Genomic DNA, 14038 nt, shown 5'->3' on the forward strand with positions numbered 1-14038 from the left:
CCTGTCTCCATAGCAGACGACTTTAGAGGAACAGAATTTATTATCTAAATTAGCCCCCCAAAACATTGATCTATATCCCTTTATATTAAAACCATATCTTAAGTGAAAATTGAGAGTAGCGTAATAATACTTATGGTGGCATTATTGCTTAGTATTTGAACTATAATTATTCCCAAAACACCCAGGATGTATGATTACCTCACCTATATACGTCCGCAGAGAAAAATCTATCTTTGAGTGCAATTAGTCAAAGCTAACTGAAAACCATAAAAACTGTAGAGTACTACAAATGCAGGCTAAAACACAAAAGGCAGTATTTATTCATTTAACAAGTGTTTGCTGAGAGCTTATCATGGGCTGTTCCCTGATCTAGGCACTTAGGGTATCAATGAGCAAAAAAGGACGAAATCTTGCCCCTTGAAGCCTGCATTCCAGCAGGGGAAGACATTTCATATATAATACTCACAATAAATGGGTAAATGTTTTGGTATTTTAGGTGATTAATGTTATGGAAAAAACTAATAAGTTCAGCTGGGCTTCAGAAGTGGCAGAGAGTGGAAGTCAATGGACTTGCAGTTTGAAATAGCTTGGTCTGCAGGAACCTCTTTGCAAATGGATGCATGCGCAAAGCCCTGCATAATCCCTCCACCTTGTGTCTCTAATCTTGCCCCTTATTCTCTCCTCACCTGGTTGGCTCCAGCTGCCATTCTGAACTCCTCACTCTTCCCCATGAGCCCCTGCACAGGGGCTTTGCACCAGCTGCACCCTCTGCCTAGAACTCTGTTTCCCAAGCACGCAGGGAAGAGAAGGCAGCCAAAAAATAACCAAGTATAAGGCTTAGTTTGTTTGTGTTGTTGTAAAGGAATACCTGAGGCTAGGTAACTTATAAAGAAAAGAGGTTTATTTCACTCACAGTTCTACAGGTTGTACAAGAAGCCTGGCACCAGTATCTGCTTCTGGAGAAGGCTTCAGGCTGCTTCCACTCATGGTAGAAGGCAAGAGGGAGCCAGTGTGTGCAGAGATGAAATGGGGATGGAGGAAGGAAAAGAGGGACAGTAGGTGCCAGACTCTTTTTATCTATCAGCTCTCATGGGAACTAATGGAGAACTCATTCATCTTCAAGGGAGGACATTATTCACAAGGGATACACCCCCATAACCTAAACACATCTCACTAGGCCCAACCTCCAACATTGGGGATTAAATTTCAACATGAGGTTTGGAAAGACAAACATTGAAACTACAGAAGAGGCAATATGTGCAAAGTGTCCTGAGGTTGGTAAAACAACAAACTGATATAGAAGAAGAGAAATGGAACAATTGCTGCTGTTTGGTGTTATCAGAAAAGATCTTGGGGCGAAGTTACCTTTCAAAAATGCTTTTGAAATTTACCACTTTTGTCTGTATTTTCTTTTATCCACATACATCATGAGTTCATGTTTATTTCCCATTCTGTACTCTTGGAGACACTTAACATGAGTTTGGGAGTCAGACTTGGTTTTGAATTTCAACTCTGCTACTTAGTAAATGCACACCTTGGATAAGCTGAAATTCTCTGGGCCTCAGTTTCCTCATCTGTAAAATAAAGACCATAATCCTTCTTTGAAGCTTGTTTTCAGATACATAAATAACACACAGAGTCTGACAAATGACAATAATGCTGCAGGACTTTTTCCTTAGTTCAGCTAAAGATGGAGTTCTTTGTCCAACAGCCACGAAAATTCGGGCTCGCAGACAATTTGAATGGTTAGCAAGACAGGGTTTTACTGAGTGAAAAGGAAGAAAAGGGGGAAAAAGGGACTCTCCCAAGGCCTGAGTCCCTGCTAGAGCACTTCCTGCCCGGCGTTTGAATCCCAGGTTTCACACAGGAAGAGGAAGGGCCAGGCTCCTCCCTGCCGCAAATGGTGCAGACTTCCTGGGGCTCCACCCCAGTGCACGTTCCCTGCAGTGCACAGGCTGGTTGGAGATTCTCTGGAGACCCCCTTCCCACCTGGCTATCTCAATAAGAGAACATACCAATCAGAAAATGAAATGGATCAGATAGCGAAGGACATTTTTTAAACTGTGCCAAAATATACACATCTTATTTTGTAGGTGAATGGGGAACCATTAAACTTTTTTTTTTTTTTGGTACAGACAAGTGGCATATTTGTTTGTTTTACAAAGGTAACATTAGCAGCAAGTGGAGGGTAAGTGTTTAGCATTGACTAAATGAGGGCAGTTAGTATAATATTGCGCTTTCATGAGATATGATAAATTCAGTTAAGCCCAGTACTGACAGAAGAGGTGGATTTGATAATTGGCAATTAAAATATGTTTTTCTAAATTTTGTAGGTTGACATTTAGTCAATTCCGAAAATACAGACTAGAGAAATAAAAATAAACGCCGTTTTTTCTTAATCATTTTTATTGATGTTTTGACTTAATTTCGTAGTTGTTTGTCTAGGTCATCTTTGGATTTATTGTTTGAGGAATGTATGATTTGAAAACCAACTGCTAGAGCTACCAGGAATAGGAAAGTAGGCGGGTGGCGGGGAATGGGCAGGGCAGAGAAATCAACTAATAAACAGGAGTCAGAAAGTCTGGGAAAAGTAACTTAAGTAAACTTTTATTTTGTGACCTAACAGACATTACTTTAAAAAGCATTTCTCAACTGTTGACTTTGAAAACTACTCACATTGCCCAGCTTGGAGCTTTTAGATAACCAAGATGGATAAGAAAATTATGGTTTCCTTAGTTGCACGGCCAGGCTGACCTCCCCGTACAGCAAAGAGCAGACGAAAAGGGTGTTGAAGCATAGACCAGCACTAATCCATCATCACTGACAGAAACTTCGGAGTGCATGCTTGCTCAGTTTTGCCTAGGTGAGGAGCACCAGATCTTAAATTTTTTATTATTTTTGAGTAGGTAATAAGTTCATATAGTTTAAAATTCCAAAAATACAAAAGGATGTTAAGCTAAAACTGTTCCATCCATTCTGTTCCCCAGGCACCATTTTCCTTCTCTGATAGCAATATTTTATTAATCCTTGCAGCAATATTTTATATATCTACAAGCAAATATACTCATTTTTCTCTTCTTAATACAAATGGTAGCATACAAAATATGTCTGTATCTTGAAATTTTGTTATTATTATTGGATTTTTGTTTTGTTTTAGTTGTTGTTTTACCTAAAAATGTATTTTGGAGATTATTCCATATCAATACTTTTTTTTTTTTTTTTTTTTTTGAGACTGGGTCTCACTCTATCATCTAGGCTAGAATGCAGTGGTACCATCTTAGCTCACTGCAACCTCTGCCTCCCAGGCTCAAACAGTTCCGCCACCTCAGGCTCCCAACCAAGTAGCTGGGACCACAGGTGCATGCCACCATGCCAGGCTCAGTTTTTTTTTTGTTTTTTTTTTCATTTTTAGTAGAGATGAAGTTTCACCATGTTGCCCAGGCTGGTCTTGAACTCCTAAGCTCAGGCGATCCGCCCCCTCACAGCCTCCCAACGTCCTAGGATTACAGCGGGAGCCACCTCACCCAGCCCCATATCAATTCTTAAAGAGCTTCCTCATTATTGAATATGGCTGCTTCGTATTCATTACATAAAAATAGTATAATTTTTATAACTAACTCTTATTAATGGACATTTAAATTGCTTCTAATCTTTTGTTATTTCATGCAGTGAAAAACCTTGTGCATATATCAATTAGCACATTTATTTATTTTACTCACAACATTAGTACCTAAGGTGGAATTGCAGAGTCAGTGTGTATACAACCTGGTATTTTTGATAAACATTGTCAAGTTGTTCTTTATAGGAATTATACTAATTTGCATTCTCACAGGTCAAGTATGAGAAGTGCTCTCTTTGACTGGAGAGCCGAAAACTATATCATTAAGTCATATCCAGCTGGAGGAAGTTCTCTTACATCAACTCACAGGCATTCATTCTAAGGACGTTTCTGTCTATCAAAGGTGAATATGCTCACCTCCTGGATTGGTGGTTCTCTCAATCAGAGACAATTATGTCCTCCCAGAAATGTCTGGAGACATTTTTGATTGTCACAGCTGGAAGTGGGGGCACTACTGGGATCTAGGGAGTGGTCAGGGATGGGCTGCTAAACATCCTATGGTGCATAGGACAATCCTCCTTTCTTCCCTTCCCTGCCACAAGCCATCTGGTCCAAAATGTCAATAGTTCCAGGGTGAGAAACTCTACCCTAGATTAACATCTGGCTCCTCTTGATCATATTAAATACATCTCACAAAGCTTAGGATTCTCCACTGTAATCTAAGATCTATGCTGAATAAAATGATAAATCCTCTGTACTTCTATAGTACATTTAGGGGAGTTGTGTTCTGTTTCTTTTATAACACTTTAATTCTGTTTAATGCAGGAAGTGTGAGCTCCTTGTAGACATAAGTGTATCTTATTTATATTTGTATACTGAATATCTGGCACAAAAAGGCAGTCCGCTTATTAAATGAATGAATGGATGTCAACAGTATTTCTTAATTGTCTTTGTGTGATTTAAGGGGTTATTTTATCTTTAATCAAAGACCATTCTTTTTCACCCTTACTTGATTCACTTTTCTCTTATTTCAAATGTTCACTTTTCTTTAGACTTACATAGGGGCAACTTTTTCTAGCCTACAGAACTTTTTCTAGCCTACAGAATACAGGAAACATCAATTGAATTAGAAATATTGGTCTTTTCCCTGATTTGAACATCTATAAAGTAGTTTATTACCACCGCATTAAGTCACTTAATTATATACATTCTTGCTCACTTATAGCTTCTGATTGAATTTGTCTTGTCTCCTCAAAAAGATTGATATCTCCTTAAGGGCAAAAAGCAAAACCTTTATGTACTCGCGATGCCTAACTTAATGTTTTACAGACTGTAAAGCAAGAGAGTGATGGGTTCCTTCCTTCTCTCCCTTGCTTTTTCAATCACAACTGACAGACCAAACCTGAAGATTGCAGCCCCAGCAAAGAAGCTGTTCATTCTCAAGAGCAGAGCACCCCAGATTCTCTGAGGCAGCCTGGTTCTCCTTGCAAACAGCAAATGGGGAGCACAGAGCAGGTATAGACCACAAGACCCTGAGGAATCTGCTTCACAACTTTGCCTATTCCTGGGTTTCTCCATATTCTCTAAGAGTGGAAGAGCCCTAAGGCACCATCTCAGTGAACAGCTCCTTTTCCACTTCGATTCCTCACTGCATATATATTACCACCAGACATTTTTCCATCCTCCAATGTGATTAAAGACCCAAGTAGGGCCAGGCGCAGTGGCTCACGCCTGGAATCCCAGCAGTTTGGGAGGCTGAAGCGGACGGATCACCTGAGGTCAGGAGTTCTAGACCAGCCTGGCCAGCATGACGAAACCCCGTCTCTATTAAAAATACAAAAAAATTAACCAGATGTGGTGGCACATGCCTGTAATCCCAGCTACTCAGGAGGCTGAGGCAAGAGAATTGCTTGAACCCAGGAGATGGAGGTTGCAGTGAGTTGAGATCACCCCACTGCACTCCAGCCTGGGCGACATAGCGAGACTCCATCTCAATTTAAGAAAAAAAAAAACAACCCAAGTTGGGGAACTAGAGGAAAGACTTGGTGGTGTCTGATGTGAGCTAAAAGCAGAAATCACCAATAAGGTTCTCAGCCTGTTACAGCACAGCAGGGGTCTCCCACTTAGATGTCCACCTCTGCATTTGGAAGATGCCTTTGCCAAAAGGCTAGCAAGTGGAGTGGAAGACTTGTTTTAATGAGAACCTGGAATAGTTGGGGGTGGTAGAAGGGGGCAATGTGGCAGCCAGGGAAAACGGTAGCAAGATCAGTAAGGTCAAGAATGCAGCAAGGACAAGAATACTTGTTCATAAGGCTGAATGGCACTTTACTGGTGCTAAATATATCCTGTAGAAAATTGGGATGCAGAGCAGCTTTGATCATATCTAACACAGGATTTTAAAATGCAAATGCAAAAACATGCAAATGGAAGCTGCTAGTTTACTTCTATTAGCATGTTGTTTAACCACCACTTAGCCCTGAGATCCTGTTGCATTCTCTTTGCAATTAAAATAAGCTTGCAATTGAAGTCCTTCAAAGCTGAGCTGCAAAAGAAGAAAATATTCAGATTTGAATATTCGTCAGGCAAACCAAGTAGATAAGATCCAGCTTGATTAGAGAAGGTAAGAATAACAAACCTAAATGTTTTAATCATCTCTTCTGGAGAAGAGTTCAAGCTTAAAAAAAAAATGTTTTTGTTGAAAACGGAGCAAAAAAGTCTATTCCTCTCACCTTATTGAAAGAGAATAAAGCGCATTGTGGATTAATTTTCAAGTTAGCTAAATGTTACCTCTTCAAGTGATAGTCTTTAGATTGGGGTTTGGGGGAACATGTAGTAAACTTATTTAAATGTTGGACCATGTAAGATGGACTCTGCAAAATGTATTGCATAATTCCTGCCTCCATAGATAAATTATGCCAAAATACTAATTTTTAAGAATAATAACTCATGATTATTTATTATATTCTAAGCAGCATGCTAAGTGTTTAACTTATTTCATTTGAGCTCACAACAAGTCTTTGAAGCAGGTCCATTTTATTTTGTGACGTTTTCCAGTGCCACAGAGAAAAGGATACTAATGTACAGCTGTGGAAAGGCTGCCAGTGACAGGGCTCAGAACACATTACCCCGAAATAGGGCGCCTTGGCAGAGTGACTATTTTAAGCTGAAGGAATTTGAGAAATGGCAAGTACAGAAAGGACTCTCTAGCCCCTTTCTCTCCAAAGCAGGTCATAAGACCCTCATGTGAGGGGCGCCCTCCCCATAGCCAGAGGGAATCCAAGTGAAGGAACAGGCTTTGCTAAGTTTCCTGCAGTTTAGTACTCTTAGCTCCTGCCCATCTGTCTTATCACATTTTTCCATGATTTTCCATTCTTCATCAACCCTACTATAAAAATGCACAGGTTTGGCCAGGCACGGTGGCTCATGCCTGTAATCCCAGCACTTTGGGAGGCCGAGGGGGCAGATCACGAGATCAGGAGATGGAGACTGTCTTAATTTAATTGAATAATTGTCTTAATTTAATACTTAATTTAGGAGAGCTAAATAATTAAACATGAGGCCAAAGTACATAAGAAAGCAGCAGTCTTTTATTGCAAATATGCACACACTCTCCGGGGAGGTTCTCCGGTCCTCAGGTGTAGGGGGCCAGGGAAGTCACACTGGCGCTCTAGGGAAGTCGCACCAGCGCTCTCAGGTGAGGTTCTCCGGTCCACAAGTAGGAGGGGCCGAAGAAGTCACCCCGGCTCCTGCCAGCAGCTGCGGACTTTTATGCATTGGTACTGGAAGGGGGAGGGCAGTGGGCAGGATAAGGGCGTGATAGGGGCGTCTCCATAGGCGTGGCCGGGTAAGTTGCGATCTCTTCGGATTGACATCACCTGGCGCATGCTCAGTTGATCTGCATCTTGGCGGGCGGGGTAGCTGCATTTTCCCGGGCCGGGAAAGTTGGTGAGGAAGAACCCGGAAGCAACATGGATTGTGCCTTCTTGTTCACCTTCCTCCTTCTTGTCCTTTCTCCCTAACCCAAACAGAGACCATCCTGGCTAACATGGTGAAACCCCATCTCTACTAAAAATACAAAAATTACCTGGGTGTGGTGGCCTGTGCCTGTAATCCCAGCTAATCGTAAGGCTGAGGCACGAGAATTGCTTGAACCCAGGAGGTGGAGGTTGCAGGATGGCGCCACTGTGCTCCAGCCTGGTGACAGAACAAGACTCTGTCTCAAAAAAAAAAAAACAAAAAAAAAAACAATGCTCAGACTTAACCATTTCTACAAGTCTTCGTTTCCTTATGAAGGCGTCTATGTCACATAAAGCTATATTAAATACAGTCGTATGCTTTTCTTTTGAAATTCTTTTTCTGGAAATTCTTTTTCCTCCTACCTTCCTGGGTTCTCAGGGCTCCAGCCAGAGAACCCAGGAAGGTAGGAGGAAAAAGAATTTTCCCTCCCCTACAACACCAAGCATAAACCTTCTAAAATGATCTGCAAATATGTGTGTGTGCACACGTACATGCATGTGATTCTACAGGGTTCATGGTTTTCATCAACTTCTCAGAAGAGTCTGTGGCTCTTAAAATGTCCAAATTGGATTAATCATTACGAAGAGCAGGAATTTCTGTATTGCCTAATTGACCTTTATTAGCTTGGGTTAGTAATAGGTTTAAAGGAGTGTTCCTCTACCGCTATGCTTTTTGAGTTTTCTGTTACTGTTCCTATTGTCTGATGATGCTGCTTGCCCAAGTCATTGAGTTTGCCTCCACAAAAAAATAAAAATAAAAAAGGTCTCTCTTCCCTGTGTAAAACTGGTGGACAACATGGACTCAGGAACCAGATGGTCTGGATTTAAATTCCGTCTGCACAACTCACTAGTGGTGTGACCTTGCCTCAGATTCCAGATCTGCAAAGCAGGGCACACAGTAAGACCATCCTTATAGAGTTGTTCTAAGGAGTAAATGAGTTCACATACAGAATAGTGTCTGCAATGGAGAAAGCAAGAAATAAGTGCTTGCTGTCCCATGATTCTAATCTGTTGTGAATTTAGAAGCCATCTGTTCAAATTGTATTTGACAAAAGAGGGGGGATATTTAGGGTCATCATGCTTCTTAAAGCCCTTTTTTTTAACCTCTTAGTTTTTATCCAGTCCTGCTTACAGTGGAATTCAGTAAGATAACAGGTCATGCACTCGCTTTTCTAGAACAATGTTGAAAAGACAAACTGGATGGGGAGAAGGGATGCAGCTTGTTTCTCGTGAGCCTTTTATTAAAGTAACCATTATAATTGAAAGTCTGCATGACACTGTTAGTAGCACTAAGCAAAGCAGGCTTCCTTTCTCTTCAGCCATTCTGACTTGCTTTAGCCACAGTCTGAAAGGACAAAACAATTTTTCAGCTAGTGTCTTCAAAAAGAGCATTTTAGGCAGCTGTTAGTGCCAGGGTATGATGTTTTCAAAGAAAGAAGAAGGGACTGCTCTTCCCAGCCTGTGGGTGTTTCCTGGGATTGAATCACCTCTCCTTGAAACTCTGCACTGGCACAGTCTGCTGGGTTCAGAATGCAAATGACCCAGGCAAAAGTTCCCAATTAAAGGGAGCAATTAGATGAGATTGAATAGGATGCCAGATGATGTTTTTTTCTTTACTCTTTTCTTGAGGATTAGTAATCTCTTACTTTTTGCCTTGCTGTTCTCTGGGGGTCTTTGCGTGAGCTATCTGATTACTAAAAATGGCTGTCCAATGGCTGGAAAGAAAGGTGCTCACTGAGGTCCCTGTAACTCTTATTTAATATCAGAAAAGAGGCTTGGTGACATCCCGGAGCCCTTGTTCTAGCAGTGCAGTGGTTCCAAAGTGGGCTAAGGTAATTGCTGCCCACAGGATTATCACCATGACCTGCACTGCATCAGCCTCCTGTCGGTCCAGGGCCACCACGCCTCTCCCCATCCTTTCTGCTTAATGCTCTTCCCATCAGCGTGGCTTTGGGGGAAGTCACAAAGGGTTCAGATTCCCTGCTGCCTCTCTTAGTAAGTGCAGGTGTCTGTTATGGAAATAGGCAGTGTGGCATAGTAGCGGAACTCATTATTTTCAGAATGGGCAGTGGCAGTGTCAGCTTTCAACAAGCTGGCTGGACTTTTCCTAAGGTGACCAGTTATGAATGTCACTGTCGTGGATGTTAATGCCAACTAGGCTGCCCCTGGATTGCAAATAACTTGCAAATAGAAGGTTCCCTCTCCTCTAGGGAGATATATATAGATATATAGATATCTATAAAAATTTAAAAATGTTTTCTTTCTTTCCATTTTCTTCTCAGAGTTACAGTTAATAAGGAAGCAGCATAAGAAGGGCCCAGGCATTAGCATCCATTAGAATTCAGTTCAACAAGAATTACAGGTATTCCACCTTGAGTGGGTTACTTAGCCTCTGGGCCTCAGTTTCCCTCCCTGTAAAAGGTGGATAATGTTTACCCTGCAGTCTTGCTGTATTACCAGAACAAGGCTTTAAGTCTTTGCTCATGATTTGAAGGATAGGTGCCAAAAGAGTCTGCTGTTAAGGAGACAGTGCCCATTAAACTTAAAGGCAAACTCACTTAGAGTACCATTAGCTTCTGTGTGATTTCTGCTCAATTCAGGAAGAATTTATAATGTTACAGCGAGTCTTTTAAGAAAATCCTTATTTGCTGAGCCCTCCTCTCAACCAGGTCTTGACTTTAGGCATCTGTGTTCATCTTTTGCAGAGTCCAGTTTTAGCAAGAATCTTGTTAAGCCAGTTTAGAGAGAATTCCCCCTCCCTGACATCTGATCACTTTGGTCAACCATGCTTTCAGCAAGAATTTGTTAAGTGGTTTAGTAAAAATCCCCCTTCACTTGATGTCTCCTCTTAGTAATTTTAAATCCACTGACACACCTGCCCCCCACCACAACCCTCTCCTTGGCTATATATCTCTACTTGTTCTTGTTGTATTTGAATTTGAGGCCCATCTCTCTACCCTATTGCAATATTCTTGATACCCATCACAAAAGTCCTGAATAAAGTATTCTTACCATTTTAACAAGTGTCAGAATAACTTTTTCTTTAACATAGATAAAAGCTTAAATTACCAAGGTTTCTGAAAGAGGCTAACACTTATATGGTGCTAAATATGTGCCAAGATGCTGTTTGTTCTAAAGGCCAAATCTATTCCTCATGACAACCCAGTGAGGCAGTATTATTATTGTCCTCAGTTTATAGATTAAACTGGGGCCCTGAGAGGTTGAGTTACTTGTCCAGGCACACAGAGCTAAAGCTAGGTAGTGAAACTGATATTCTAATCCAAGGAGTCTGCCCCAGAGTCCATGTTCTTAAACACAATGTCAGACTGCCCTCAGAGGCCTGAAAATTAGAGTGGAAAGTCTACTTTGTCAGTACTTTTAGCACAAGGTTTTCAAACCCAGCTGCACACACAACCCCAGCTAAGTAATGTTAACAAGTGTAGCAGGACTCCTGGGGAATGGGTCACTTGGAGAGTCCCCGCCCATCAAGAGGGACAGTTCTTCTCAGTGCCACCTAGTTGATGCCATCTGGAAATGCAAACCTTACAATAAATAGAAGCAAGGGAGAAATCTGGATTTGTATGAAAGATCTCTTCAATTCAAAAGAAAAAGAAGGAAAAGAAAGGGAAGGGAATAGGGAAAGAGCTCCATCACTGTGGAAAACAGTGTGGCGATTCCTCAAAGACCTAAAAAGAGAACTACTATTCAACCCAGGAATTCCATTATTGTGTCTATTCCAAAGGATTATAAATCATTCTGTCGTAAAGACACATGCATGTGGATGTTCATTGCAGCACTATTCACAATAGCAAAGACATGGAATCAACCTAAATGCCCAACAATGATAGACTGGATAAAGAACATGTGATACATATACACTATGGAATACTATGCAGCCATAAAAAAAGAATGAGATCATGTCTTTTGCAGAAACATGGATGGAGCTGGAGGCCATTATCTTTAGCAAACTAATGCAGGAACAGAAAATCAAATACCGCATGTTCTCACTTTTCAGTGGGAGCTAAATGATGAGAACACATGAACATATACAGGAGAACAACAGACACTAGGGCCTATCAGAGGGTGGAGAGTGGGAGGAGGGAGAGGATCAGAAAAAACTAATGAGTACTAGGCTTAATATCTGGGTGATGAAGTAATCTGTGCAGCAAACCCCTGTGACATGCGTTTACCCGTATAACAGACCTACACATTTACCCTTGAACTTAAAAAGAAGTTTAAAAAAAGAGAAAGAAGGAAAAAGAAAGGGAAGGGGAAGGGGAAAGGAAGGAGGAAGAGAAAACCATGCAGCACACACACTCCACACACACACACACACACACACACACACACACACACACTGATGCAACACACCCTTCTGTAGAAGGGACTCATTCAGTCTGGGAGCCATCTGTTTGCATCTTATTTTTAGTCCAAGTTATTAAATCTTACCATAATGGACTCTGGTTGATGATAAAGACACATACTCCCCACTCTAAACCAACAAGTAGTTATACTTTTTAAATGTCCGATTTGTCTTGTCTGACCTACTGGAGCCCATAGATTTCTGCCATTCAATGAGGGAGGGAAGGAGGGTTGGTTCAGAGATTGGGGGAGTCTCTTCTGGGCTCGGGGAGATGCTGTGACAATTCCATTAGCAGACAGATTGGAGAGTAGTATTGATTTGTTATCTATGCATAAATACAGAGATTTCGAGTGCCAGGTGTTAGCCAAGCAATTTGGGCTTTTCTTCTTGATCTTCAACTGATGGACAATTAAACCTCTATTAGCAAAGCAAATGAAATAAAACACTTTCAAAGTTAAACTAACAGTTAGCTGTGTGTTGGAAATGGAAGTGAACACAATGGACTTCTGAGAGTTTTGTGAAGTCATCTTCATCTAAATCTTTTAACTTGCAGTTGCTGAACTTTGAGCTGCTCATGTTTTATAGTCCTCTTTGGCGAACAAGCTTCCTTGACACCAGCCTTACAACACAGGAGATATTCTGTGTCCCTGGCTTTATGAGACCTTCCAACTTTTCATAGCAGGTGTTCAGTGTTCTTGGTTTTACTTATCTAAACCTGGATTACAGATACATAAAGTTTAATAAGTAAGATAACACCATTTTCTCACTTCCAAAAGCACTCTTTTACATTGTGTTTTTATTAACATTTCATGCCATGGATCAAATTTTCCTGTAAGTTTGACATTTGGCAGAGCTGCAATAATGGCCATTTTGGAGGGCAACAGGATCAATTAACAACTTTTTATACACAAGACCCTGCACTCTGTCCTGTAGAGTCAACAGAAAAGAATCAAAAGGCTTCTTTCTTTTCCTTCTGGGGCTTGCAGTGTTTTTGGAAAAATGAGGCATTTATGTAAGTAATAATGGAGAAAAAACAGTGCATAAAAAGAACAATGCAAAGGACACAGATGACCAACTAACCTGGAGGAGTTCTTTTTTAAGAAAAGAGAGACTTCATAATTTGAAGTCTTTAGAGGGCTTCAGAAAAAAAATGGGATTTAAGTGGGGCCTTGAAGAATGGGTAGGTTTTTTGAGGATGAGGAGGGCAGACAGTGGGAGGAAAAGTATAAAAAACGCAAATGCAAAAGAGAGTGAAAGACTGGCTGGGGCAGGGCAAATGATTTTGCAACAGAATACTGGGGTAAGGAAGAAATAGAAGAGAAACCTAGAGAAATGGTTTGAGCAGAAAGCAGGTAAGACCAGGGATGGGAAAATATTCAACCTATTCATATAAAGAATGAAGTTAGAAGGAAGGACTTGTGTAGAGGAGAAAATACATTCTATTTATTGTTAGATCTTATGTGATAATAGGTCTGCTGGATTACATTGAGCTAAAAGATAAAATTGTGTATTTTCAAAATCTGGGCCCAGCCGGATTTGATTTTGCCTTATTTTGACACTTCGTAGCCTGAGTGAAGATCATACAGTTTGATGTATTATTCATCATGTGCAAAGAAGTAGAATCCGTGAATTTTGGAGCTGGAACGATCCTCAGAAATCATTTAATTCATTTTGCCAGTGAGTCAATTTGGGGTTCAGAAAGATTAAGTGATTAGCCTAAGGTAACATGACTTATTAATGATAAATATTAAAACAGAGTCATCCACTCATTTCTGAGCCATTGCTTTATCCACATGACCTAGTGTATAGTTACCTTTCTAAAAAATGCTTATAGGCCAGGTCCATGGGCTTACACCTATAATCCTAGCACTTTCAGAGGCTGAGGCAGGAGGATCACTTGAGTCCGGGAGTTGAAGACTACCCTGGGCAACATGGAGAGACCCTGTATCTACAAAAAAATTAAAAATTAGTTGAGCATTGTGGCATTCACCTGTAGTCCCAGCTACTTGGGAGGCCGAGGTGGGAAGATAGCTTGAGCCTGGGAGGTCGAGGCTGCAGTGAGCCACGACTGCATCCCTGAACTCCAGCCTAGGTGACAGA

General features: G+C 41.0%; 1 protein-coding gene across 4 annotated transcripts in view; it reads left to right on the forward strand.

Annotated features, from left to right (window-relative positions):
• LOC105479627 (GPRIN family member 3) overlaps nucleotides 1-14038 on the forward strand; it is a 69395-nt gene that overhangs the window by 43001 nt on the left and 12356 nt on the right. The window lies entirely within an intron of this gene.

The sequence above is a fragment of the Macaca nemestrina genome, chromosome 3, assembly GCF_043159975.1.
Source record: "Macaca nemestrina isolate mMacNem1 chromosome 3, mMacNem.hap1, whole genome shotgun sequence".
NCBI classification, from domain to species: domain Eukaryota; kingdom Metazoa; phylum Chordata; class Mammalia; order Primates; family Cercopithecidae; genus Macaca; species Macaca nemestrina.